The 26,167-nt window shown below is 43.6% G+C and overlaps 2 long non-coding RNA genes across 2 annotated transcripts; one reads left to right on the top strand and one right to left on the bottom strand.

Annotated features, from left to right (window-relative positions):
* On the bottom strand, positions 1-25,344 carry LOC121138142. The gene is made up of 5 exons (XR_005875326.1): positions 24,026-25,344; positions 7,348-10,116; positions 3,476-3,592; positions 960-1,061; positions 1-517 (listed from the first exon to the last, which is right to left on the bottom strand). It is a non-coding gene; the product is annotated as an uncharacterized LOC121138142 (long non-coding RNA).
* Positions 24,949-26,069, top strand: LOC121138143. Its single transcript, XR_005875327.1, has 2 exons — positions 24,949-25,051; positions 25,834-26,069. It is a non-coding gene; the product is annotated as an uncharacterized LOC121138143 (long non-coding RNA).
* The last annotated feature ends 98 nt before the right edge of the window (positions 26,070-26,167 follow it).

Here is a 26,167-nt window from a genome sequence, read left to right as displayed (position 1 = left end):
TTTAAATTAAAAACAATCTTATTTTACATACCAATCCCAGTTCCCTCTATTCCCATCATGGCATTCCCCTCACCAAAACCCCATCCTCATTTCATGTAATGAGAGGCCTTCCATGGAGGATAATGATAGTCTGTCACATAATTTGGGGCAGGGCTTAGGCCTTAACCTTTGTATCTAGGCTGAGAGAGTATCTTTCCATAGGGAATGGGCTCCCAATGTCCCGTCATGCACTAGAGATAAATACTGGGTCCAATTCCAGAGATTCCATTGAAAGTCCAGGACTCCCAAATGACAGCAATGTTCAGTGGGCCTGGTTTCATCCCATGCTGGGTCCCTGCTTCAAGACTGGGGTCCCTGACCCAATTGCTCAGGTCAGCTGTTTCTTTGGGTTTTCATGGCATGGTCTTGACCCCTTTGCTCATCATGCTTCCCTCTCTGCAGCTGGATTCTAGGAGTTTGGCTCAGTGCTTAGCTGTGAATCTCTGCTTCTGCTTTCATCAGGTACTTGGTGAAGGCTCTATGAAGGCATTTGAGGTAGTCATCACTCTCATTATCGGGGAAGGACATTTAAGACAGCCTCTTCACTATTGCTTAGATTCTTAATTGGGTCATCCTTATGGATCCCTTGAGATTTCCCTAGTGTCAGATTTCTCTGTAAACCTATAATGGCTCCCTCTATTGATGTGTCTCTTTTCTTGCTCTCCTTCTCTGTTTCTCCCCCTACCTGACATTTCTGATCCCTTATGTTCTCTTCCTGCCTCCCCTTCTTCCTTCTTCTTTTTCCTCTCTCCCCCCATGCCCCATGCTCCCAATTTGCTCAGGAGATGTTGTCCCCTTTCTAGGGGTCATGTATGTGTCTCTTAGGCTCCTTCTTGTTTCTTAGCATCTGTGAGGTTGTGGATTGTAGGCTGATTATCCTTTGCTCTATGTCTAATATTCACTTATGAATGAGTACATACCATATTACAAAATGAAGTCAAACATCCGAAGAAGTCACAGGTTCTCACTAGGCAGCTCTGGCTGGTCTGGATCTCACTAGGTAGAGCTGGCTGGCCTCAAACCTACAAGAGTCCACAGCCCCTGTTTCCCAAATAGTTAAAATTTCAGCATACATTTTAATATCACTCCAAAGATAATCTGAATTTACTTAGACAGGAGTGAATACACACATGAGAGAAATTGAAAGATGTTATAAACAGCAAAATACTAAAAGCAGCTCATTTTCCATTCCTATAGAGATATTATACAGATACAGGATATAAAATATATAGAATATATTTAGTTGTATAAAGATAAATGTGCGAACTGAGTTTTGGATGGAAACATGGCAGTCCTTCCATCAAAACACAAAGGGAATCCTGCCTTTGACAATGTCATCACCTAGAATTCATTCCCAAGTAACAACTGCATGCTCAAAATTACATTTGAATAAATGAACACTTCAGAATTTTAAAAGACCCAAACTTAAGTACTCAAAAATATGAGAATAATCAAATAAAGGTTCAACGAATTCATACAATTAAATATACTGGAAATGAAAAGTTGACTGGGGCCCAAAGGGAACTCTTTCCTGCTGCACAAACGGCCTTCTGACTTCTGTCAGAGAACAAAGGGGAATCCTTAATATTCTAGATCATCACCACTGTGTATGTCTCAATCTCTGGTAGGAGAGTGAAGTCTCACAAGTTTACTTGTTGACTAAAACTTTTTATTGTATACTAACACTCACAATAGCACTGTTCACATTAAGCTAAGAGCTGGGAAGGGCTAAATACCCATCAGAGGATAAGTAAATCAGCATATTGTATTACAACACATAGGTATTATTCGTCCTCACAGGGAAGGAAATGTGGACATGTGCTAGCATGGCCAGACCTATGAAGATTATGGTAAATGAAAATCATCTATTTATAAATTATCATACTATACTCATTAGAGTTACTCAGATCCAATTCTAAGCTTGGGAAAGTAGAATATAGAGAGTGAATGAAGAGAATAGCAAGCTGGTTTCTGAAATCTTCTGGAAGGTTAAGGATCTCCCACAGATGTCTCAAATGCCTGATGCTCATACAGCTTTACCCCCACACTGCATCCTACAATCCTCATACAGGAACCCTCCCTGGACACATCACACTGACTTTAGCTTCTAGCTCATTATATTTCAAGCCATGGACCTCCGTGGTCCTGCCAACACCTGCATCACTTCTCATTGAGGACAACCCCTGGCTCAGTACACCTATTATCAATGCCTTGTGGTAAACAGAGAGAAAGGTTGAAGGCAAAATGAAATGGCTAGGATTTCCAAGAACTTCTAGGCACCAAAAATCTAACTTCAAAGCCAAGCAGCCAAATTACCATAGACCAGGTTTTATACTTCATTCACTTTCTCCCAAATAACTGCATTGCTTTCATTCCTCTGCCAGGTTCCCTTCATCTTACATTCAGAACCAGCACACACACCAAGTCTCAGGAACAGACCTGTGAGTTTCCATGGTCCCTCTTTCCATCCTTAATACTCCAATATCCACAGCTTCCAAATCTCTAAGCCTTCAATTAACATATTCAAGGTGTGGTTTCATGGAACCCAGATAGGCCTTACACTCACCATGGATCTGAGGATAGCCCTTCTGGACCTGCAGAGTCTGTCTCCCAAGTGCTAGGATCAGAATATTGCCAGTTTGATAAGACTCTGAGGAAGGAATCCCAGACTTGATACATGCCAGGCAAGCACCAACTAAGGTACCCATGACACAGGTAGTGGCTATACTACCTCCAGAGGAAGGAAGAGACTGTATCTGTCATGAAGTCAGAAACAGGTAGAATGTCAGAACCATGAACTTGGGATTCCTAGGGAAGACTAAGTGAAAATACTTCACAGTTGCATCCAGACCTGAAACAGTCTAACATCACCACCTCTAAAGGTGGGATGCAACAGTCTCCAATTTACTGCGCAGCAGGTACCTCATCTCCTGCAAGGCTTGGTAGTGCTCTTTCCTGAGGACCTACCTGTCTGGGAATATTATTTTAAGGTGTGTCTTTTGTTTATGCTGCATTTGCTTAACTCTGTGAAGCTGTGTTACTGAGCCTGGCTAAAACACCAGGTGGTCTAATAAAGAGCAGAAAGGCCAATAGCAAGACAAGAGCAAGAACAGGCAGGGCTGGCAGGCAGTCAGTATAAATAGACCAGAAAGGAGGAAGAGAGGAAACAAGAAGAGATCAAGGGGAGGAGGATGTCAGGGGACACCACCCAGACAGTAAAGGAGTAAGAGAGAAATAAGATATGCCAAAGAAAAAGAAAAGGCCCAGAGGCAAAAGGTAGTTGGGATAATTTATACTTAAGAAAACCTGAATAGCAGCAAGTCGAGCTCAAGCCAGGCATTCATAATTCACAATAAGCCTGTGTTTGTGGTCTGTTTGGGAGCTGGGTGGTGTGTCCCCAGAAAAGTGAAAGAGTAAAACATCGTACTACACCTACCTCTTGGCTAGGCCCTTGGCAGGGCGCTTTTTGCACGAACCAGACAGGAAAAGCACGTCTGAGGATAACTGCCAGCTTTAGGTCAACGTATCAACAGTGACTGATACCCTCTCTGTGCTAATGGAGGGGGTAAAAAGACAGAATACACAATCTTTTAGGTACTTCAAGGCAGGGATGGCTAAACAGTCCATCATTAATATCTGGACATTTGGTTCTTTTAAGTACATATGTGGTCTCTCTTATAGGGAAATGAAATTCAAGGTTTAGTGGCCTTTTAAAAGCTTGATTTCAAAGATAGTCTAACTCCCTTCTCTCTCTCTCTCTCTCTCTCTCTCTCTCTCTCTCTCTCTCTCTCTCTCTCTCTCTCTCTCTCTGTTTTTTTCAAGACAGAGAGTCTCAGTGTAGTCCTGGCTGTTCTTGAACTGAGACAGCCACCTGTCTCTGCCTCCCAGTCACAGGGATTAAATGCATGCTCCACACAGCCTGGCAGGACTTGTGAAGCTTCTGCCCAACTGACAAAGCATGGTGACACACCCAGACAGAATCTGTAACATTCACTTACTACATGGAATGAACATTGAACGGGACATCGAAGCAAGAGCAAGAGAGGATTCAGGTAGGCAGAGTCTGTCACTATCATTCCCTACAGAATGGAAGATGACATGAAATCAAGGAGTCCAAGTCCCTCAAAGCTGACACTGGTACCCTAGGAAAGGAGTCTGGCACATGAAGACATCAGTTCAACGACCTTGATGGAGCCTAACATACTTACTGTAAAGATGAGGAGTAACCCATAGGAAAGGACAGCCAGACCAGTCTTAGAAGACTCTGAGCCATCTTTGCTGTCAAGTCTCCTGCCCCCAGCCCACCTTTGAAAGACTGTATCTGTCCATCGTGCACTTGGCTTTTTTATGAGAAAAGGCATGGATAATCACAGCTGGGGGATGAAAGACAAAAATAGATGATTACTTTCTGAGAGGAGTGAGTAAAATACACAAGGCTTTTCTAACTATGACAATAACTACACTTAAGCAGAGGAGGAATACTGGGTTAGTATGAAACGGCAAAGGTTTCTTGGATGAGCCTTCTATTTTCCTCTGCAGTGCCAGGAGATTAAACTCAGTGGGATTTAATGCAGGCCTGCCAAGATCTTCACCATGGGTCCATGCCCCTGACCCTGCTGAATTCTGCTTATTTACATATTTATTCACAGACAGGCTTTCACTTTGTATCCTAGGTTGGCTTACAGTTTGCTGTATAGTCCATAGTGGTCTTAAACCCCAGTACTACTGTCTTAGCCTCCCAAGTGCTAGTTGCTGGGGTTATAGATGTATACCATCATAAGTATCTTAGATATATCTTACTCTTCTCTGTGGCCAGATTTGTCCTGGAAATTCCAAGGATGAGGTATAGAGAGAGTACCTCTCAAAGTTTAACATGTTTAAGAAACATCGGGATCTTATTAAGACATGAATTTTTAGATCCTACACTAGACTACAAGTCCAAAAAAATTCCTCACTGGAGCACATATAGACTTGTTCTGATTGGAAATACAAGTTATATCTATGCTTGGGCAGTTGCTCACTACGTAGTTAAGATACTAAAAGTGAGGTCATGTTAATGACTAGGATGTGGTTGGATAAAATTTGACATTTTACTGACTACAAGAAGTTTAAAACAGACTTTTCAGTTTAGAATCCATAACATTAGAATGTATGTTGAGTCTGGGAAACGGGGGAAAAACCTAAGAGAGATATGCATGGTACGCCAGAGAAGTGGACTGAGTCAAGATCTTCTGAACAGATTGAGAACACAGCGAGGGGTGCGGGGGAGTGGGAGCTGGGAAGAAGAGAGGAGGAGAATTGGAAGAGAGAGTAGGTCAGGAGGAACAGGAAGGTTGAGTGGGGGGTTAGAATAGGGGGAAGAGGGAATCACAAGTTAGAAGACACATCTGGCACCAGTGAGACCTCTAGTGATTTAAAAGGGATGACACAAACTGGCAAGCTAAGCAATATTGAAGAGACCTCCTTGAATGCCCATTCTTGATAATAAACTTGATGTCCATAACCATCCTGGAGCCTTCATCCAATGACTGGTGGAAGCAGAGGCAAACACCCACAGTTAAACACCGAACTGAACCCATGGAACCCAGTGACACAAAGAGAGGAGTAGTAAGCAAATTGGCAAAGAATGGGATGGCAAAACCAGCAGAGACAGCTGATTTTAAGAAGGGAGAGATCTTGGACCCCAGATCAACAGCTGGGAGGCCAGCATGGGCCTGATCCACACTCCCCTGTGTGTGAGAGTCAGTGAGAAGGCCTGGACAACCTATGGGGCCCTGGGCAGTGGATCAGTGTTTATCCTTGGCATACAAATGGAGTTTGTGTGTGCATAGCTCAAAGAGGCTCTCTCGGCCTGGAGTCTTTGGGGAGTGCCTGCACCCTGCCCTGAGTGAAATGACAGACTCTAGATATTTCCTATGTGGAAGAAAATAGTGATAGGGTGGGAGGTTAGGAGGGATGATGGGGGGTGGGGGAGGACAGGAGAGAGCAGGAACTCTGATTGACATGTAAAGCAAGGTATTTAAAATAATAAATAAAAAATCAAAATAAAATAAAATAAGGAAAAAAGAATGTATCCTGATCACATAAATTCAGAATTAATTAATTAATTATTCAATTCCAAATATATCCAACATGATGTCAAACTCTCTCTAAACCTTATGCTCCTGTTTCAGAATTTGTTTGGAGGAAACCATCATGGTGGCACTAGGGGAAAGAGTACAGGAGTAAATGGGATAAGAAAGGGCAAATGACCATAACATGTAGCTCAGGTTGATCCCTTCACTTCAGAGTGCGAGGCAGCCTAGTTTACACAGAAAGTTCTAGCTCAGTCAGGACTACATAGCTGACTTCATCCCAACAGCTACAATAAGAAACCAACAAAAAAAACCAATGTCTGTTCTCTTGTGCTTCCCTGAGTACATGCCTGACCATGGAATTACCAGTTTTACATACATAATCTAGTTCTGCCTTGAAATGCAGAATGAGCAGATTGAGACTCTAGTTAGTTTCTTGAGAAAAATATGCTGGGCCTGGCACCCTGGAATAACATTGTTTTACCTACTCCAGAAGCCTAGTGTCAAGAGTTGGAAGTTTTCCTGGAGTAGTACACATGTGACAGCTCTGGTACACTAAGTGTTTGTCAAATAGTTGCTTAACAGAGATACATACATACCCTCATACTCTCATAGGTGTGTGTATAATCAATTTCAATTTCATTAACCTTTCTAAGACATTGGGAATAATTTATTTCCTTTTGTGCTCATAATAATATTGATGCTGAGTCATGATGCTTTGATCTGTGATATAAGGACACAGCAGGGGTGTAAATCATCAGATCAGAGGCCTAATCTTTACAGTGGTCTCTTTCCCCTGTAATATCTCTCCAGTGCATGCTTCCCTTCCTGGCTCATCTCTTTGCTCAAATACCAATGGCTTAGCATTGTGATAATGTGTCTAGGAAGCTTTTTATAAAGGAAGCGTGAAAAGCCAGGAATATGGAGGGGAGCAATAGATATCCAGGCAGGCAGTGGCCAGGACATGCTAATGGCCTTGGATGCACCTCTTCTCGTTCTCCTGAGCGGCACTAGCTCTCCTGGGCTAACACACACTCATCCTGACATCTATTCCAGCTTAGAGACTGAGTTGGCTGATTCATACTCGGGGCCTCGATTGCTGTTGTGTACTCTGAGTCAACTCCCTGGAAGTTGTCTTGGGACTCTGCTGTGACAGCTATCCCTGATTCAGCTTCCAGTTCCTGACCCTCTACACTGTCATCCATCCCAATTTCTTGTCTCCCATCCCACTTACCCTTCATTGTCGGCCTCTTCCCGAGCGCTCCCATGAAGTCTACTTCAGGCCTCACTCACTCCTTCCCTTTCTTTGTTCTATTCAGCAGCTTTCAGCCCCCAGGACACTTTCTTGTTGAAATTCCCATGGAAAATGTGCACAAGAAACGACGAAGACACAGTGAAATTCACAGACCTTCTGCTGAAATGTCACTGGACTGCTACCTGACATCAACTTTGGCGCCTTGCGTGACATCATCGATCTGCCTCTGACCCTGGTGGGATAAGCGCCTTGTGTTTAGCTCTGCGGCCCAAGGAAGGGCGAACAAAGTGGCCTCTTCTATGTGGGGTGGAGTCTCTTTATCGTGATCTCCTCTGTTGGTGTCTCCTCCTGGCTGCTACAGTCTGGTTACCAGTCAGGATCCATGAGTATAGGAGGGAGGCTGTCATGGAGAGGACGCCGGGGAGACTGGGGACTAGGGAGGCCGAAATGGGCCTTAAATAGCGGAGGTAATGGCTGCAGCGAGGGTTTAGGAGGCCTTTGGAGGTTTTCTTTTTCTTAAATTTTTTGTGACAGGGTTTCCACTGCTTAACAGCCCTGCCCGACCTGGAACTCTCTCTGTAGACCCAGTGGCCTCAAACTCAGAGATCCTCCTGCCTGTGCCTCATGCTGGGATTGAAGGCTTCTGCCACAACCCAGTCGTTTATTTGTAATTTTTTAAGCAAGGGCTTTACATGGCACCAGCTATCTTAGAATTCATTCACAGTATTACTAGTCATGTTGTGTAACGATGACAGGGATTTACTTCTGTTTCAGCTACTGAGTACTTTTATGACCTTGTTTAAGGCTCTCTCTCCTATGAGTAAAAAGGAAGTGTAGCTTTTGCTGACTTTGGCCTCAGAACACTTGCTTTTTAATTTTATTTTTCCCCTCTGAAGAAAAAGTCAACCTGAGTAGCCCAGACACTTACTGTGTAGCCTAAGCTGAGCTTGAAAAATGTAAACATTTGATTTTCTTTAAAAAGTTAATTAATATTGGGTGTTTAGAATCAACCAAGGACCTAACACATGCTCTGTACCAATAACCTATTTATCCCTCACAGTTATGTACTTAGATAAGCGTAAGATAATAGTGGAGTAGGGGTGCATCTCAGTGAATAAACACTTGTACATCCAGGTCCTAAGTTTTGTTCACAGAGCTGTTGGGAGCAGGGCTTGGGGGTAGACAATAGAAAATATGGGAGTCATTTTAAGGGTTGTAGATTCAAAAGCAGCTTTGCTTGTGTGGTTAGAGTGACATAGGCAAAAGCAAGCCTCTTTCAGGTTATTAACATTCTTTCTTTTTAAAAGAATTGTTTTTTATTGTATAAATGGTTTTTCTTTCTGGTTTTCTGAGACAGGGTTTCTCTAACTGTACTAGCTGTCCTGGAATTTACTTTGTAGACAAGGCAGCACTCAATCGCGCAGAGATCATCCTGCCAGTGTCCCCAGTCCTGGGATTACATGTGTGTGCTACCATGCCTGGCTCTATTTTATACTGTTTTTAGTGCTTGTAAGAATGTGTGTGTGGCTGGTTCCTGAAGAGTCCAGAAGAGTGTGCCATAATCTTTGGAACTGGACTTACACAGATGGTTGTAAGCCTTTATGTGTTCAATGTGTTTTGAGCCGTGATCATCAATAAGTATAGGAGGTGCTCTTAGCTGCTGAGCCATCTCTCTAGCCCAGTTATAGGGAATCTCTTAATGAACACTTTTTCAAATAACTAGCATAGCTCTGGGTATCTGTCAGTATATCATATGATTCTCAGAATGCAGAAGTGTGGCAGGTTCCCCAGAGAGACAATGCTTATTAAAACATTTGCTTATAGGAAGGAGGGACCCGACCTTATCATCTTCAGAAAGCAGTACATGAAAAGAGACACCTATTAAAAATTTTTGTTGTTATAATTTATGATAGCAAAGTTCTCAGAACAGTATTTGATATGAATGGACTGAAGAAATGAAGTATGTGCTGATTTATTTGGTAAATATTTTACACATGGATGATAAAGTGCATAACTATAATCCCAGCACTCAGATAGCTAGGCCAGGAGGATAAGAGTTTGAGGCTCTCATAGCATACACAGTGAGTCCCTGTCGGGAAAAAGAAATTAAAGGGTTCTGAATTTCTGACTCCTAGGCATCTCTTAGGAGAATTGCCTCACAGATGAGTACCCAGAATCTAGGTTTTTAGAAAATGATTTCTAAAATTGTGTGTGTGTGTGTGTGTGAGTGTGATTTTTTTCTTCTTCATAAGAATGAGCAGTGAACTTTGCATCATGAATCTGCATGCATTTTTTCATGCATGAATCTGTGAAATTTGAGGTTCAGTGGCATGGTAGTGACTCCTTCTACATCCAACAGCTTACTATAGATAACTGGAATTATAAACATCTTGAGAGGCTGCTTCTTCTCAAGGTGGTACTGTGACAAATAGGTTCTGTGTTATGTTACTAGCTTCAGTGTAGATCAGGCCCTGCTACATGTTTGGATGTGATAAAGAGAGGACTTATTGCTCTTGGGTTTTTCTGTGTGTGTGTGCCCTCATAGTCATCCAGAGGCTTTCATCTTAACCAAGTTATTATTCTCTGTTTGTTCCAGGGTTGCAGCTGGAATCAAGGCCAGGAATTCGGAAGAATCTGTCCCCTTATACATGTGTCATTCTTATCTGGGCATCCTGGGTGCAGGATTTGTGGAGTTCTCCCCTGAAGCAGAAGTAGCATCTGGCCAGAAGTATCAATCCTTTTCCAGCACTGAAAAACATTCAAGGAAGAAGGCAAAGACTGGTAAGTGAGATGCTCCCCTCCTGTTTGTGCACCCATGTACTTAGGTCCCTACAGCAGTGGGGAAAGCATTCCTATGATCTCTCCGCTTGAGTCCCAGATTTTCACAACAAAAAATATGTATCTGAGTTGAGCTCCAGTTCTATACACATGAACTTAAGTCTCCTTGAATAATAGGTGTGTACCAAACCACACCTTGACTCTCACATGTCCTCTTAATCAAAGTATACTTCGAAGCTGTGATGTCCATGTGCTCAGGAAGAAACTGATTCCATGCAGGTTAACATGCACCATGTGCTGAAGATGATGCACTTTTGACCATTTTGTGTATTTCTGACCTCTTTATAAGAAATCAAGTGTCGGCTTGCGTGTAATCTTCTTATTTATTTATTATTTTAATATTAAATAGCTTGTTTTACATGTCAATCCCAGTTCCCTCTCCCTCCCCTCCTCCTGAAGCCTCCCAACATCCCCCTCATCCTCCCACCCTATTGCCAATTCCTTCTGCACAGGGGATATCTAGAGTCTATCATTTCATTCAGGGTAGGGTCCAGGCACTTCCCTAAGAGTCCAGGCAGAGACAGCAACCCTCTTTGTGTTATGGACACACGATGTCTGTTACAGTGTTTAACTGTGGGTGTTTGCCTTTGCTTCCATCAGTCACTGGATGAAGGCTCCATCCATTGTGACCTCTAGGGATATAAACGGATGACACCAATTGGCAAGCTAAACAATAGTGTAGAGACAACCTCGAATGCCTATTACTGATAGTGAACTTGATGTCTATAACCATCCTGGAGCGTGTAATATTTATCTAGGTCTTCTGTTTGATCCCATTGATGAATTTGTCTCTGTGTATGACATTGCCGTGTATTTTTGCACCTTGGTTGTACCACTTGAAATCTGCTAACATCAGACATCTAGTAGAGGTTTTAATGTTATCACAATTAATATATCCTGTTTCTTTCTGTGGCTCTATATGCAATTGAGAATTTTGCTTTCAAATCCTCCTAACAAATGGCTACTGCAATATAATGGGGAGTGTCTTGAATGTGTTAGTTTTTGTAACTATACTTTTTTATTAATTAGGTTATTCTTACAGAACCTTGATTATGTGAGCTCTTTCCTTCTTTTGATATTCTACTCAGAGTCCTGAAGTTTTTTCATGCATGTCTCTCACACCACACAATAGTTGATAACATTTGTATCTATTGTGAGTGTTGTATCTCAAATTTATACCTCAGCTTATTTATTTCTATGTTTTTGGGATATGCATATTTTTAATTAATCTTTGACCAAGTTATTTGCTGAAATTACTTATCAGGTGTATGTGTACTTAGTTGTATTTTTAGGGTCACTTATACATACTACATTATCATTTGCGAAACAGTGACACATTGACTTCCTCCTTTTCATTTTGTATCCCTGTATTCTACTTCAGTAGTATTATTGCTGTTGCTAACCTTTAATAATTACATGGGTGTGATATGGAGACAGTAGACAACCTTGTGTTCTTCCCAATTTGGTTACAATCGCCTAAAAGGTCTTCCTATTTTTTAAACAGTGGTTTTAGATTTGTTGTAAAGTACTTTTGTTTCGGTGATGCATGCCCTCCTATTCTAAATCTCTCCTGGACTTTTATCATGTAGGGTTTTTGAGTTTTGAATGAGGCATTTCTGCGTAAGAAGCTTAACCAGTATTTATTTTTTATTTCATTTGTATGATGGATTCAATTACTGAATAACATGTATTGGTGCATCACTGAATCATGACGCCAGGGAAATTATTTTGGATGATCTGTTGCATGTGTCCTTGGATTTGGTTTGCAAACATTGTACTTAGTAGTTTAAAATGTTGGCATGGAAAGGAAACATATATGTGATTATGTGTTTTTGTTGAGTGTTTTGGTTGTTGGGGTTTATGACAAATATGGCCTGATGTAATGAATTAGTCAATGCCATTTGTTTCCATTTTGTGAGAGATTTTGAGCATCATAGCTGTAGCTCTTTCTTGCAAATCTAGCAGCTATATGTGGCAAAATATCTTTAACTAATATTTTGTTTGTTTGTGGGCATTTTAATGACACTAGGGCATCTAGGTTTACTTAATTCTTTTTCTGATTTAATTCCACTTTGGGAAATGGTGGAATCATTGAGAAAATGATCTTTTTCTTTCATGTTTTCATTTTTTTGGAGGACAGCTTTTAACAAATGTCCTAATGATTTCCCGGGTACCAGTTGTCATGGGCCACTGTTCATTGCATATATTTCCTATTGTTTATTCTCTTGTTGTCATTCATTTTCTGTTGTAGCTTTTATGTTTCCCATTAGGGTGCTAGAATGGGATGTCTCCATATTCCTTATGTAGAGACAGACTACTCTGCATGTTCCCCTTAAATGTCTTTCATTGGGTGCCAGATGTTTTGGTATTTTTTGTTGGAATTTTCATCAATTCCAGGAAGCCTGAAAATTCTATCTCCCTCGCTTTTTCTCTTTATTGCACTATTTCTTTGTCTTCATGCCTTGTTCCAGTTTTCATACAGTTGATAACTGTTCATTGACCATGTGTATATAAGCAGTGTGTTGTTTTTTTATCTCCAGGTTTGATCCACACTTACGGTACCATGCAGGGTTTCATTTAATTTTTTTGTAAATGTGAGTACTTGTTAGTGTATGAATATGTGGTCTGTTTTGGATAACATTCCATGAGGTTTGTGTGATATTTTGTGAAAATATGATAAGTTCTTTTGGTTTATAGAAGCTGTTAGGACAATGTATTTCTTTGTTTAGGTTGGGTCTGTATGTCATGTATATTGGTGGTATTTGGGGTATTGAAATTGCCCATGGTCACTGTTTCTATTGAGCCTTGGAGAGCAGATCAGTACCCATCCTGAGTATACACACTGACTTTGGAATCCCATCCAACAATGTGAGGTGCACTCTCACCCTGAACCCTTGGGGAAGGGTCTAGGCCCTACCCTATTTGAAATGACAGACTATAGACACCCCTATGGAGGGCCTCACCTCCCTGGGGAAATGAGGGGATAATGGGGAAGTTGAGGGGAGGGCACAGGAGGAAGGGAGGGAAAGGGAGACCCCCTCGCCGGCGCTGCGGGAGACCCCTCGGAAGACGGGGCGGATTCAGAACTGCAGGGATGTATGTTCAGAGAGGTATGCTTTATCCTGAACACACCTTTTCTCGACTTTGGCCTTAGTTTGTCATCACCGTGGGACGGGTCAGTGGAGGCTTTGGTGCTAGTCCTGTTTGTCCTTCTTCTTCATCGTGGCTGGTGCTGACAGAACGGTGCTGTCAGTCTGGTAAAGGAGTTGAGCTCCGTTTTTTTAGATAAGCCGCCAGCGCGATGGGATTGTCACAGTCAGTGGTTACTGCCCTACAGACTGTGCTAAAACAAAGAGATCTCAAAATTGCACCACGAACACTTCAAAATTTTGTGAAGGAGGTAGATAGAGTGGCACCATGGTATGCTTGTTCCGGGTCCCTCACTGTGGCCTCATGGAACAAGCTAGGTAAAGAACTAGACAGGAAGCATGCAGAAGGAGATCTTCGCTTAGGTACCAAAGCCATTTGGAAGCTAGTTAAAAACTGCTTGGAGGATGAGCCCTGTCACCCTGCTATAGTAGAAAGTCAGGGAACCTTAGAGGAAGTTCAGGATAGCATGTCAGAAACTGAACGGAGTGAGAGAATGGGAGCTCGCAAAAGGAAAGACATGTCTAAGAAAAAAGGCCCTCCCCAAGAAGTTAAGAAAGGGGGAGAAAAAGAAGGTAGTGATCATTCACCCCCTAACAAATCTAAGAAAAAGAAAAAGCCAGAATCTAGCCTATACCCTACGGTAGAGCTAGAAGCCTTGGAGCTAGATAATTCTGATTCTGACACTCTGTATTCTAGCGAAGAAGGTGGTCTAGAGGAGGAGGTGGCACGGTATGAGGAGGAAAGATATCACCCTGATAGACACCAGCCGCTGAAAACAAAAATGAATGTGAGGCCACCGCCTATAAATCCGGCGGGCTCACGCCCCTCAGCGCCCCCTATGTGTTGCCACTCCCTGTAAATTTATGGGGACGAGATGTGTTACAAGCCATGGGCATGACCCTAACTAATGAATACTCCCCCCAGGCATCAGCCATTATGGCAAAGATGGGGTATACAAACGGTAGAGGCTTGGGTAGGCAAGAACAAGGCAGAATAAAACCCATTACGCAACATGGAAATCAGGGTAGAAAAGGACTGGGTTTTATTTAGGGGCCGTTGAGGCTTCACGACCCATACCGTGGAAAACAGAGGAGCCGTTATGGGTCTCTCAATGGCCTCTATCCTCTGAAAAATTAGAGGCTGTCACAAGATTAGTGCAAGAACAGGAACGGCTGGGGCATCTAGAGCCTTCTACCTCCCCATGGAATACACCAATTTTTGTTATTAAGAAGAAATCTGGGAAGTGGAGATTACTCCACGACCTGCGGGCCATTAACAATCAGATGCATCTTTTTGGCCCAGTTCAAAGAGGACTTCCTTTGCTTTCTGCACTTCCTCAAGATTGGAAGCTTATTATTATAGATATTAAGGATTGTTTCTTCTCTATTCCACTTTACCCACGGGATAGACCAAGGTTTGCCTTCACTATCCCTTCTTTTAATCAAATGGAACCAGACAAGAGATTTCAGTGGAAGGTACTGCCGCAAGGCATGGCCAATAGCCCAACAATATGTCAGCTGTATGTGCAGGAGGCTTTGGAGCCAATTAGGAAGCAATTTACATCTTTAATCATGATCCATTATATGGACGATATTCCTATTTGTCACAAAGAGTTAGATGTTTTACAAAAGGCTTTTCCCATGCTGGTGGCTGAATTAAAACAGTGGGGATTAGAGATTGCCTCAGAAAAGGTTCAAATTGCAGATACAGGCCTCTTTTTGGGCTCAATGATTACTCCCAAAAATATAGTTCCTCAGAAAATAGAAATTCGCAAAGACCACTTACAAACATTAAATGATTTTCAGAAACTTCTGGGAGATATAAATTGGTTGAGGCCCTTTTTAAAAATTCCATCTGCTGATCTAAAACCCCTCTTCGATCTCCTGGAGGGTGAGCCTCATATCTCCTCACCCAGAAAATTTACCCCTGCCGCCCACCGAGCCTTACAGATGGTGGAAGAGGCCTTACAGGAAGCACAATTACAACGTATTGAGGAGTCACTACCTTTTAATCTGTGTGTTTTTAAGACAGCTCAATTGCCAACTGCAGTCCTGTGGCAACATGGACCATTACTTTGGATTCATCCAAATGCTTCCCCTGCTAAGATTATTGACTGGTACCCTGATGCTGTTGCACAGCTCGCGCTTCGCGGAATAAAAGCAGCTGTTACGCATTTTGGCAGGGATCCTGATTCCTTGATTGTGCCTTATACTGCTGCACAAGTTCAGACCTTGGCAGCCACATCTAGTGATTGGGCAGTTTTAGTTACTTCCTTTTCAGGACAAATTGATAATCATTTTCCAAAGCATCCAATTTTACAGTTTGCCCTAAACCAGGCTATAGTGTTTCCACAAGTGACAGCTAAAGACCCACTCCCAGATGGGACTGTGGTGTACACTGATGGATCGAAAACTGGTATGGGAGCTTATGTGGTCAAGGATAGGGTTATATCTAAACAATATAATGAAACTTCACCTCAAGTTGTAGAATGTCTGATAGTACTGGAGGTTCTTGAGGCTTTTCCAGGACCCTTCAATATTGTATCAGATTCCTCTTATGTGGTTAATGCAGTTAATCTCCTTGAGATAGCTGGAATAATAAGATCCTCCAGCAGAGTTGCTAACATCTTTCAGAAGATACAAGCTGCCTTGTTAAATAGGAGATTTCCTGTTTTCATTACCCATGTCCGAGCACATTCTGGACTCCCAGGTCCCATGTCCTTAGGGAATGACTTAGCGGACAAGGCTACAAAGCTGGTGGCCGCTGCCTTGTCTACCCAAGCACAAGCAGCAAAAGAGTTCCATCAGCGCTTTCATGTGACGGCTGAGACCTTGGGCCATCATTTTGCTCTATCCAGGAAAGAGGCTAGGGAAATTGTTACTCAATGCCAGAATTGCTGCGAATTCTTACCTGCTCCCCACGTGGGAATAAACCCACGTGGCATTAGACCATTGCAGATGTGGCAGATGGATGTTACTCATATTCCCTCTTTTGGAAGGCTTCAATATGTTCATGTTTCTGTTGACACCTGTTCTGGCGTAATGTTTGCCACGCCCCTAACAGGGGAAAAGGCCTCATATGTGATTCAACATTGCCTTGAGGCCTGGAGTGCTTGGGGAAAACCCAGAATTTTAAAAACAGACAATGGACCAGCATATACCTCTCAAAAATTCCGACAGTTTTGTCGGCAAATGGATGTTACCCATCTAACTGGCCTACCTTATAACCCTCAAGGACAGGGCATTGTGGAACGTGCCCATCGTACACTCAAATCATATCTGATTAAACAAAAGGGGAGTATTGAGGATGTTCTACCCTCGGTACCAAGAGTTGCTGTGTCCATGGCACTTTTTACCCTTAATTTCTTGAACTCTGATGCCCAAGGCCACACTGCAGCCGATCGCCACAGTTTAGAGCCTGATAGGCCAAAAGAAATGGTAAAATGGAAAGATGTCTTGACTGATCTCTGGAAAGGCCCGGATCCTATTCTTATAAGATCCAGGGGAGCTGTGTGTGTTTTTCCACAGGAGGAAGAAAACCCCTGTGGATCCCTGAAAGACTCACTCGAAGAGCTCCTTCACAACTCCAGAATAAGAAGGATGGAGGCCAAGTGGGTGATGAAGACTCTCCTACTCGGGATGATGGTTCCTAGTATGATGGGAGAGTTACGGTGGGCCATCATGTCTACCTTCCCCTACCGATGCCAGTGATGCATAATGCCCAGGAGTTCCCTAGATTTTTCACAACTAATAGAGAGTTGGGGCTTGCCTTTTTGCCTTTAGATCCTCAGATACAGAGTTTTCAGGATGAGAGAACCTTGTCATTGGTAGGAAGCTTGTGCTTTACTGTGATTTCTTCATTAAAGGATAATTTTATTCATATGGATCCAGAAAGATCTAATGCTAATCCTTTTGAATTAATGGAAGCTGTACTGATCTTTCTCCTATGGCAATGATTGCTGGAGGATATAGTGAGAAGGGACAGATTACTTTTGATTGGAAAGGGGCATTAGGCAACAGTCTGAGTGAGGGACAGAGCTCTGGATCATCTGATTGGTCCTCCTCCAATGTTAAGTATACCCCTTTTAAGAGAACTAATTATTCAGCTGCTCCAATTTGTGTTTGGCTGCCCTTTATTTGGGTTGTGAGTAATGATACCTTAGGTAAGAATCAGAAAGAAATAAATTGCTCTGCTTAGAATTGTTTTTATGCATTATGCTGGGATGCTATTAAGCACCCTTTTGCTTTGGTAATGTGCATGCCTCGATTTGTTCCAGTTCCTGTTGAGGTGCCAAGTAGTTTGAGTTTGTTTAGGGAAAAGCGAGATTTTTGGGATCTCTGCTATTATTGTGGGCCTGATAGCCGCCGCCGCGGTTACTGCTTCGGTTACCGCCTCGGCCCTTGCACTTTCCGCCACTGTGCAGACATCTATCTCTCAAGATGCATTAAAGGTTTACTGCAGAAGGATCCAATTGTCCTGCGTCGTTCTTGCTGGCGAGACGGTAGCACGGGACAGGTGGCTATATGTTAAAGTAGTTAGTCAGGCTTGCTTTCTGAAAACATCAAGGCTCATGATAGACACCTGACCTCATCAGGAGAGGCCCAAGTTTAGTTGCCATGGCTGGGTGCACAGCAGATTGCCTATGTAGCTCCCTTCTTAGCAGCCTTAGACTGTGAATGAGACTTCAGCAGACTTCCACGGGCAAAAGACCTTCCACATCTGTCTCTGTAGACCATTGCAAGAAAGATTCCTGTGTGACTTGCCAGAAAAAGATTTGGAAGCCCATGTTGAATCTGTCTGAACCCAATAGATGCCCATTCTTTTCCTGATATTTTTGCTCAATAGGCAATGTATGATAAATTTTAGTAGGGAATATATATTAGCATTTATTGGTCTAGATTTCAGGGAGCATAGAAGTCATGTATCTCAGTGGTGTTGCTGTTGACGTATCACTACTCAAGCAAATAGTCCCAACCCATGCTTATGCAAGCAACCCTAATTAGATGCAGACACACACACACACACACACACACACACACACACACGCACATAGGAGTATTTGGAGAGTTGGCTCAGGGGGTACTTGCTCTTGCAGAGGGCCTGGGATCAGTACACAGCCCACATGTACAGTGGGGCCTGTAACTCCTGCCCTGCTTGAGTTCCTGTCCTCACTTCCTCTGATGATGGACTGTGATGTGGAAGCATGAGCCAAATAAACCCTTTCCTCCCCAAGTTCCTTTGGTCATAGGCAAAGACAATTCTGCTTCAGGAAGCCTCAAGCTTTGGGCCTAAGGCCTTCAACTGATTGGATGAGGCGAACCCACCTTCATTACAGAGGGCAATATGCTGGACTCAAAGTCTATGTACTGACTTAAATATTGCTCCAAACTCAACCTGACTACATTGGTTTTCCTGATGCCTTTTCAAGGAAGACTTCAACAACATGCAACCTTCAAATGACTGTCATGTGTAGACCACTAACATCAGGAATCCACTACAGAATCCACTAAGTCCTCATTCGGTGATCTGTTTAGAGTAAGCATGCTATACAGCATTTTACAAGCCTACCTTGACTTTAAGGAAATCAAATGCAAATAACAGTTATCCTTCTGAAGATCCATTGGCGGCTCTTCTGAGACATGTCATCTCCGTGATGTCATGTTGAAAGTCTGGTCCCTTTCCCCGACATATAACCAGATTTAGAAAATCAGATCTGTCTTAGTTGCTGTTCTGTTGCTATGAAGAGACACTATGACCAAGGCGCATATATACATATACATATATATATACATATATATATATTATGAATGCCTTATAAAAAGGCATTTAATTAGGGCTTGCTAATAGTTTCAAAGGCTTAGTCCATTATCATCATGGCAGGGAACATGGCGGCAGGCAGGTGTGGTGCTGGAGAAGTAGCTAAGCACTGATCCTAATCAGAAGGTAGAGAAAGAGACTGGGCCTGATGTGGGCTTTTGAAACCTCAAAGCCCATCCCCCAGTGACACACCTCCTTCACAAACCACACCTCCTAATCCTTCTCAAATTGTTCCACCCTGATGACTAAGGTTCAAATGCATGAGCCTATGGAGGCCGTTCTTTTTCGTTGCTCTTTATTTGTTTTTTTTGTTGTTGTTGTTGTTTTTGGGGACAGAGTCTTGCTGTGTACCCTTGACTGTCCAATCTGTTGACCAGGCTGGGCTCGAACTCACAGAGATCACACCTGCCTGTGTCTCCGGCGAGCTAGGATTAAAGGTGTGCACCACCACTGCCTGGCATGGAGGTCATTCTTATTTAAATCACCCCAAAGTCCAACAGGTTTTAAGGGAGTTGAGGGTCAGGACACAGAAATGAATCTGAGTTTTCCCAGACCATAAGGTGTTTGGGTTACTGTGACAGACTGTGCCATCAGGGAATTCTTTCTGAGAGGCAAGGCGATCTCAGAACTAGCGAGGGAAGGCACCTCCTCCAACCTCCCAATTCATTTGGGAAACATTATGTTAGTGGCACCTGCTTCCTCTCCACTAAAACCCGCAGAGGTGGCCTGGCTTGGTGGCGCACACCTTTAATCCCAGCACTCTGGAGGCAGAGGCAGGCGGATCTCTGTAAATTCAAGGCCAGCCTGGTCTACATAGAAAATTACAAGACAGCCAACACTGGAACGACCGTAAATAAACAAATAAATAATGAATGAACGAACGAATCGGTAAATAAATAATACCAGGATGTGTCCTGCATGCTGACAACATAGCATAGTTTAGGGGGGAAGTAAAATGAAATCCAATTTGGGAAAAAACTGCATAGGTGCCAGAAATGTGCACTTCCTTAAAAGCACACACCCCACCGGACATGGGCAGCACCTTCCGTCCTGGGGCCTGCCCCGTTGGCATCTGCGTGTGGGGCAGGGCCACTGCATCCCTGTCGGTGTCCGCCTTGCGCTCTCCGTCGGCCTAGCGCTCTCCGTCCTGAGACGACTTCACTGCTTTCTTTGCAGGGGACTTTTCAGGCGTGGGCTCTGGCCCTGGAGGGCAGGGTTAGCAGACGACCTTGAGGACAATCCTTGAGGATTACTTCCGTCTTTTCTCTCTTCACAGCCTTTGGTTTCCCCCTCCAGCTTTTCCTTTGTGTGCGGCAGGTAGGGTGTGCAGAGCCCAAGGCTTTGGTCTCTCGGGGAGTGTGTGTGATTGCTGCCATTTTTTTGTTTTGTTTTGTTTTTCCACAATGGACAATTCCATCTTTAAAACTGGTCACGGTGGGGCGTGCTTACAGTTCCAGTACTGGGGAGGAGGTGGTAAGAGAACCAGGAGTCCATGGTTATCCTCAGCTACTTGGGACCCTGTGTCAAACAACAACAACCATCAATAAAAACCACCTTAATGAATGCATTTTGTTTCAATTTAAGGTATGTAGCTATAGTTGTAATTCCTTTTTATTTTAAATTTTATATACTTACATTTTATGTATGGGTACTATGCACGGATACCCACATGCCAGAAGAAGGCATCAGATTTTATTATAGATGGTTGTGAGCCAGCATGTGGGCGCTGAGAATTGAACTCAGGACCTCTGGAAGACCAGCCAGTATTCTTAACTGCTGAGCCATCTCTTCAGCCCTGCGATTCTTTTTTATCATAAGGAAATGGATCACTTTAGTTTACAATAGACTGGTATTGTATGAAAGTGAATAGTGGAAGCCAATTAATTAAGATAAAATATCTTCACAGTAATGGATAGATGTGTTTGATCAAACAACTGGACACACCATTTGCTTATCCATGTTGATTCATTAAATTATCCATCAAGAGTTTTCTTTCTTTCTTTCTTCTTTTTCTTCGTCTTCTTTTTCTTCATCTTCTTCTTCTTTTGGCATTTCAAGACAGGGTTTTGTTGTTGTTGTTGTTTTGTTTTGTTTTTTGTTTTTCGAGACAGGGTTTCTCTGTGGCTTTGGAGGCTGTCCTGGAACTAGCTCTTGTAGACCAGGCTGGTCTCGAACTCACAGAGACCCGCCTGCTTCTGTCTCTCGAGTGCTGGGATTAAAGTCATGCCCCACCAATGCTAGGTCCAAGACAGGGTTTCTTTGTGTGGCTTTGGAGCCTGTCCTGAACTCACTAGGTAGACCAGGCTCATGGAGATCCACCTGCCTCAGCCTCCCTAGTGCTGGGACTAAAGGGGAGCACCACCACCGCCTGGCTGGGTTTTCTTCTTTAAAGAGCAAAAGGCAGAAGGAAACAAAAAATTATTTATTCAAGACTGATAATAACCCAGGATGGGGCTCCCCAAGGGAAAAGCCAATCAGCCCAGTCAGTTGGAAATCCGTCACAGCCGTGCAAGTGTGACACTGGCCAGAAGAGGGTGCTGTCTCCTGCTTGTGCAGCTGTCCTCCAGGGAGCCAACATGCCCAGAGACATGGATGATACTTTCAGTCAATTACTTTTTACTGCTCTTGATTGAGTGCACCACATAACCTTTGGTATTTCCCCACGGCACCATCCAGATCGGCGATACTGAGTCACTGTGTTAATAGTGCGTAAAAGGCCTGCACCGACTCTGCCCTGTGGCTTCCCCAGAGAGATATGGTTGGTCCAACCAGGCAGACCCCAGCCAGGTGGTTTTTCCAGACCAGCCATACTCGTGCTGGCGCTGGAGGAAAGTAGAAAGCAGGAGTATCCGGCAACTGAAAGAAGAAACTGAGAGGAACCACCCAGCCGGGGCTCGGGTCTGTTTGGGAATCCCTCCGTGGTGCCTGGCAGAGCAGCTGTGCTTAGCAGAGCGGCTGCATCTAATCTGGGTTCTTAATTAGAAATGGAAACCCACATAAGTACAGCAGCCCCTGGGTTCTCATTGATAATTAAAAGCTTCCACTTTAATAACAGCTCACATGTGTGCTCTGCGAGTGTTTGCAGAGGGCTCTCCCATCACGGAGCCAGGGGAGAAGGCATTAATTACTTCCAGTTTACAGCTGAGGAAGCACAGAGTGTAAGTGGTTTGCTTTGGCTTCCTGTGAGCAAAACCTGGGAGGTGACCAAAGATCTGGGGCCTGATGCTGGTTCCGTGTTCTTTCCCTTTTCAAGAATAGACTCTCACTGTCTTAGTGGCTATCTCCAGTGTCCATTAGTGATGAATGCATGTATGCATTGGGAGCGAGAACTTTTTTTTTATTGTGCCCAGCATGCATGCAATGCCAAAGACGAGCACACTACATACCCACAGCGGTGTAATTTGTTTTTGTTTGTTCGTTTGGGTTTTATTTGTTGAGACAGAGTTGGTTTCTCTGTGTAGTCCTGGCTGTCGTGGTACTTGTACTCTAGACCAGGCTGGCCTCGATCTCACAGATCCGCCTGCCTCTGCCTCCCGAGTGCTGGGATTAAAGTTGTGTGCCACGAACCCCAGGCCAGCAGTGCGGTTTGTAACAGGCCAATCTGGAAGCAACCCAAACTCAGACAACAGGGAATGGGTAACGGTGGGACATTTATATAACCATACATAAATAGGTGAACAGTGTCAACCATCAGAAATGACACTCAGAAACAAGCGAGATGAATGTAATGTCTGGGAAGCCAGGACTAGTAACTGGGAATGGGGTGGGAGCATGAGGAAAACTTCGGGGTTACAACTAAAGCCCTACTTACTACTCAAACTGAGTAACATGTGTGTTTACTTTATATAAAATTCACCAGACAGCACACCTAGGCATGTTTCTGCTCCTATGTTACACATATGAGATTCACCTGCCTCTGCCTCAGTGCTGGGATTAAAGGTGTGCATCACCACACCCAGCTATTTTTGTTTATTTTGTTCTCCCTCATTTTTGTTTGTGTATTTCCTTTTATAGATTTTTTCAATGTTTGAGTGATTTGCCTGTGTGTGTGTGTGTGTGTGTGTGTGTGTCTGTGTGTGTGTGTGTGTGCCCAAGGAGCTCAGAAGGCGGCATCACATTCCTTAGGACTGGAGTTACAGACTTGTGAGCTGCCATGTGGGTGCTGGGAATTGGATACAAGTCCTCTGGAAGAGCAGCCAGTGCTCTTAACCACTGAGCTGTCTCTCCAGGCCCTCATCTTTCTTTTTCTTTTTAATTTTTGGTTCCCATCTTCTGGGATCTCTCACTAAGACAGGAGCTCATCAACTGATCAGGCAGGCTGGCCAGAGAACTCCAGAGATCCACCAGCGTCCCCTCCCACTCTGGGGTTTCAGGCACGGGCTCCCATGGGCAGCTCTTTATGTGGATGCTGACAATAAAGTCCTAACTAACCCTTCCACCCCGAAGGTGCAGACGGAGCACCCTGACGGGAGCGGGGTGAACAACTGGAACTGAAGCTGCTCAAAAGTCTACAGCTTGGACCAGTGAGAGGGCTCAGGGGGTACAGGTGCGGGCTGAGCAAGTCCGGCGACCTTTGTTCTACCCCAGAACTCAAGTAGAGGTGGAAGGAGAGAACCGGCTTACAAAGTTGTCTTCTGACATCCACACGTACATCCTCTCACACGCAACTGTAATCATAATAACTATTATTATTTTAAGAGTTCATACCCAACCAGGCCTGGTGCAAGCATGTAATCTCAGCTACTCAGGAGACTGAGACAGAAATATTTCAACATCAAGCCCTGCTTAGGTAACTTAATGAGACCTTGTCTTTAAAAAAAATAAGCCACAGGTATAACTTGGGGGTACTTACCTAGTATTTGTGAGGCCCTCGGTTAGATTCCCTGTACCAAAAGAGAAGCAGGTGTTGCTAGTGAGCAAAAACAGACCCAGACTTCCTTTCCCTGCACCTGCTATTCATTAGCAAGTGGGGCTTCTTGCAACACCACCCTGGCTGGAAGAGTATTACAGGACAAAAGCATATTATGCTGGAGCTGAAAGGAACAGTCCTTCACCCAGTGCACTCTAGTGAAGCTTATCTGAGCAGAGAAGAGCTCAGGATCAGGCAAGTCCCACAAGCAGAACCAGTTCTGAGGTCTCCAACCAATAACCAGATCGTGCAGCATCCATAGACAGCAGAGCACAGGAACGCCTTAACACTGCACAGCTTAGTTAGGTGTCAAAGAGTTCTTTAGTGCATTGGCCACTAGGTGTCTTATACCCAACAAAAGCCCACTATTGTGATTAAAGTCTAGGCTGGTTGGTTCATTTGAACCACTACAGGCACCTAGTCCCATAATTTAAAATATATATATTGCCCAGTGTGGTGGCATTCACCTTTAATCCCATCACTTGGGAGGCAGACTCAAGGGCAGCCTGGTCTAAAAAGTGAGTTCCAGGACAGCCAGGGCTGTTATGCAGAGAAACCCGGTCTTGAAAAAAAACCAAGGGATGGGGAGTTATTTCTATTTTGGAGGCAGAATCTCACGTTGTCCGGACTGTCTTTAAACTTGCTAAGTATCTGAGGATGACCTTGAACTTCTGGTCCTCCTGCTTGTAGCTCCCATGTGATGCTCCGTAACTTAGCTTTTATGTGATGCTTGAGACTGAATCCAACATTTCATTCATGGTAGGGAAACATTTTACCAACTGAGCTACATCTCCAACCCTACACAACTAAGATTTATTTTCATTATTTAAATTACATGTATGTGTGTGCTCATGAATGCAGGTGCCTGCGGAGGTTGGAGGCAAGAGGCATGGGATCCTCTTGGAGCTGACAGTTGTGAACCATCAGATGTGGGTGCTGGGAACTGAACTCAGGTCCTCTGGAAGACCAGTAAGTGCTCTTAACCAGTGAGCTATCTCCAGCACTACACAATTTTTATTTAATAGTTGCATTTTGGATAATGATTCCATGGAGGGAGAATGTCCAGAATTTAGGAAGTGACCTCTGTTCATCATCACCATCATCTCTCTCTCTCTCTCTCTCTCTCTCTCTCTCTCTCTCTCTCTCTCTAGCTCAGGTTCATTTTTGCTTTTGTGAAACAAGTCTCACCACCCAGCCCAGGCTAACTCTGAATCCACAGCCATCTTCGTGATTGCTAGGGCCTGGGATTGCGTGTCTGTGCCCAGCTCTCTCCACCCTTCTCTACAGACCCGTCAGGTGTTCTGTGCTGTGTGGGTCAGTTGAAGAAAGAGGGTCTCTCCAAGATGAATTTTAGACTCTCTGGCAGCAGGGACAGACTGCTGAGCAAAAGTCTGTTTATTGATTGTTACACAAAAGTTGGTTTTGGGGTAAAACAAGTCTTCATACCAAAGCCCCTGATGTAATCTGTATGTTCTCTGAAGGGAAACATCACAAGCCTGTAACTTCAGTCCTTATTGTGTACAGTTTGCAGTAACCAATTATTCAAGACATCCAGGTGTGCCAGGACCATCTTGTGACCAAAGCATACAAAGGCTGTAACGCTCTTTCAGAAAACGAACTCCATAGATAACAGCAAACAATCACTGTTTTCCACAATGATTTCTTCAAGGTCTAAGTACTTCTAGAAAACAACTGTTCATTCAGATGTTTAACCTAGATACAATGATTCTGTTAATGTTTCCTCTACACAGATCTGCCCTGCATCTGAAGCCTTGTTATCCATGCTGTTGGTGTGGTGGTCAGATCACAAGTCCAACACCAGCGTCTGCTACATGAGAGCTTACGCAAGCCTACGTAGGCAGAAGTGTCTGAGGAGAGCTTGTTACATAGACACAAATATTTTTGCCTCTTCTGCTTTAAAGGGCTGCTGTAACTTGCACCTTCCTTTTCCAGTGAACCCCACAAATAGACATCATCGAAAGCCAAAGCTTCCTTCCACTCTGTGGTCACTGTAATTCCAAATTGTGCCATCCGTTTTTTCCAGGAAAAGTGCAGATTCTATCAATTCTAATTCATGAGAGTAGC

The sequence above is a fragment of the Mesocricetus auratus genome, unplaced genomic scaffold (genome assembly GCF_017639785.1).
Source record: "Mesocricetus auratus isolate SY011 unplaced genomic scaffold, BCM_Maur_2.0 contig_11434_pilon_obj, whole genome shotgun sequence".
In the NCBI taxonomy this organism is placed as follows: Eukaryota; Metazoa; Chordata; class Mammalia; order Rodentia; family Cricetidae; genus Mesocricetus; species Mesocricetus auratus.
The sequence above is the reverse complement of the archived record's forward strand: the minus strand, read 5'-3'. Positions and strand labels throughout refer to the sequence as shown.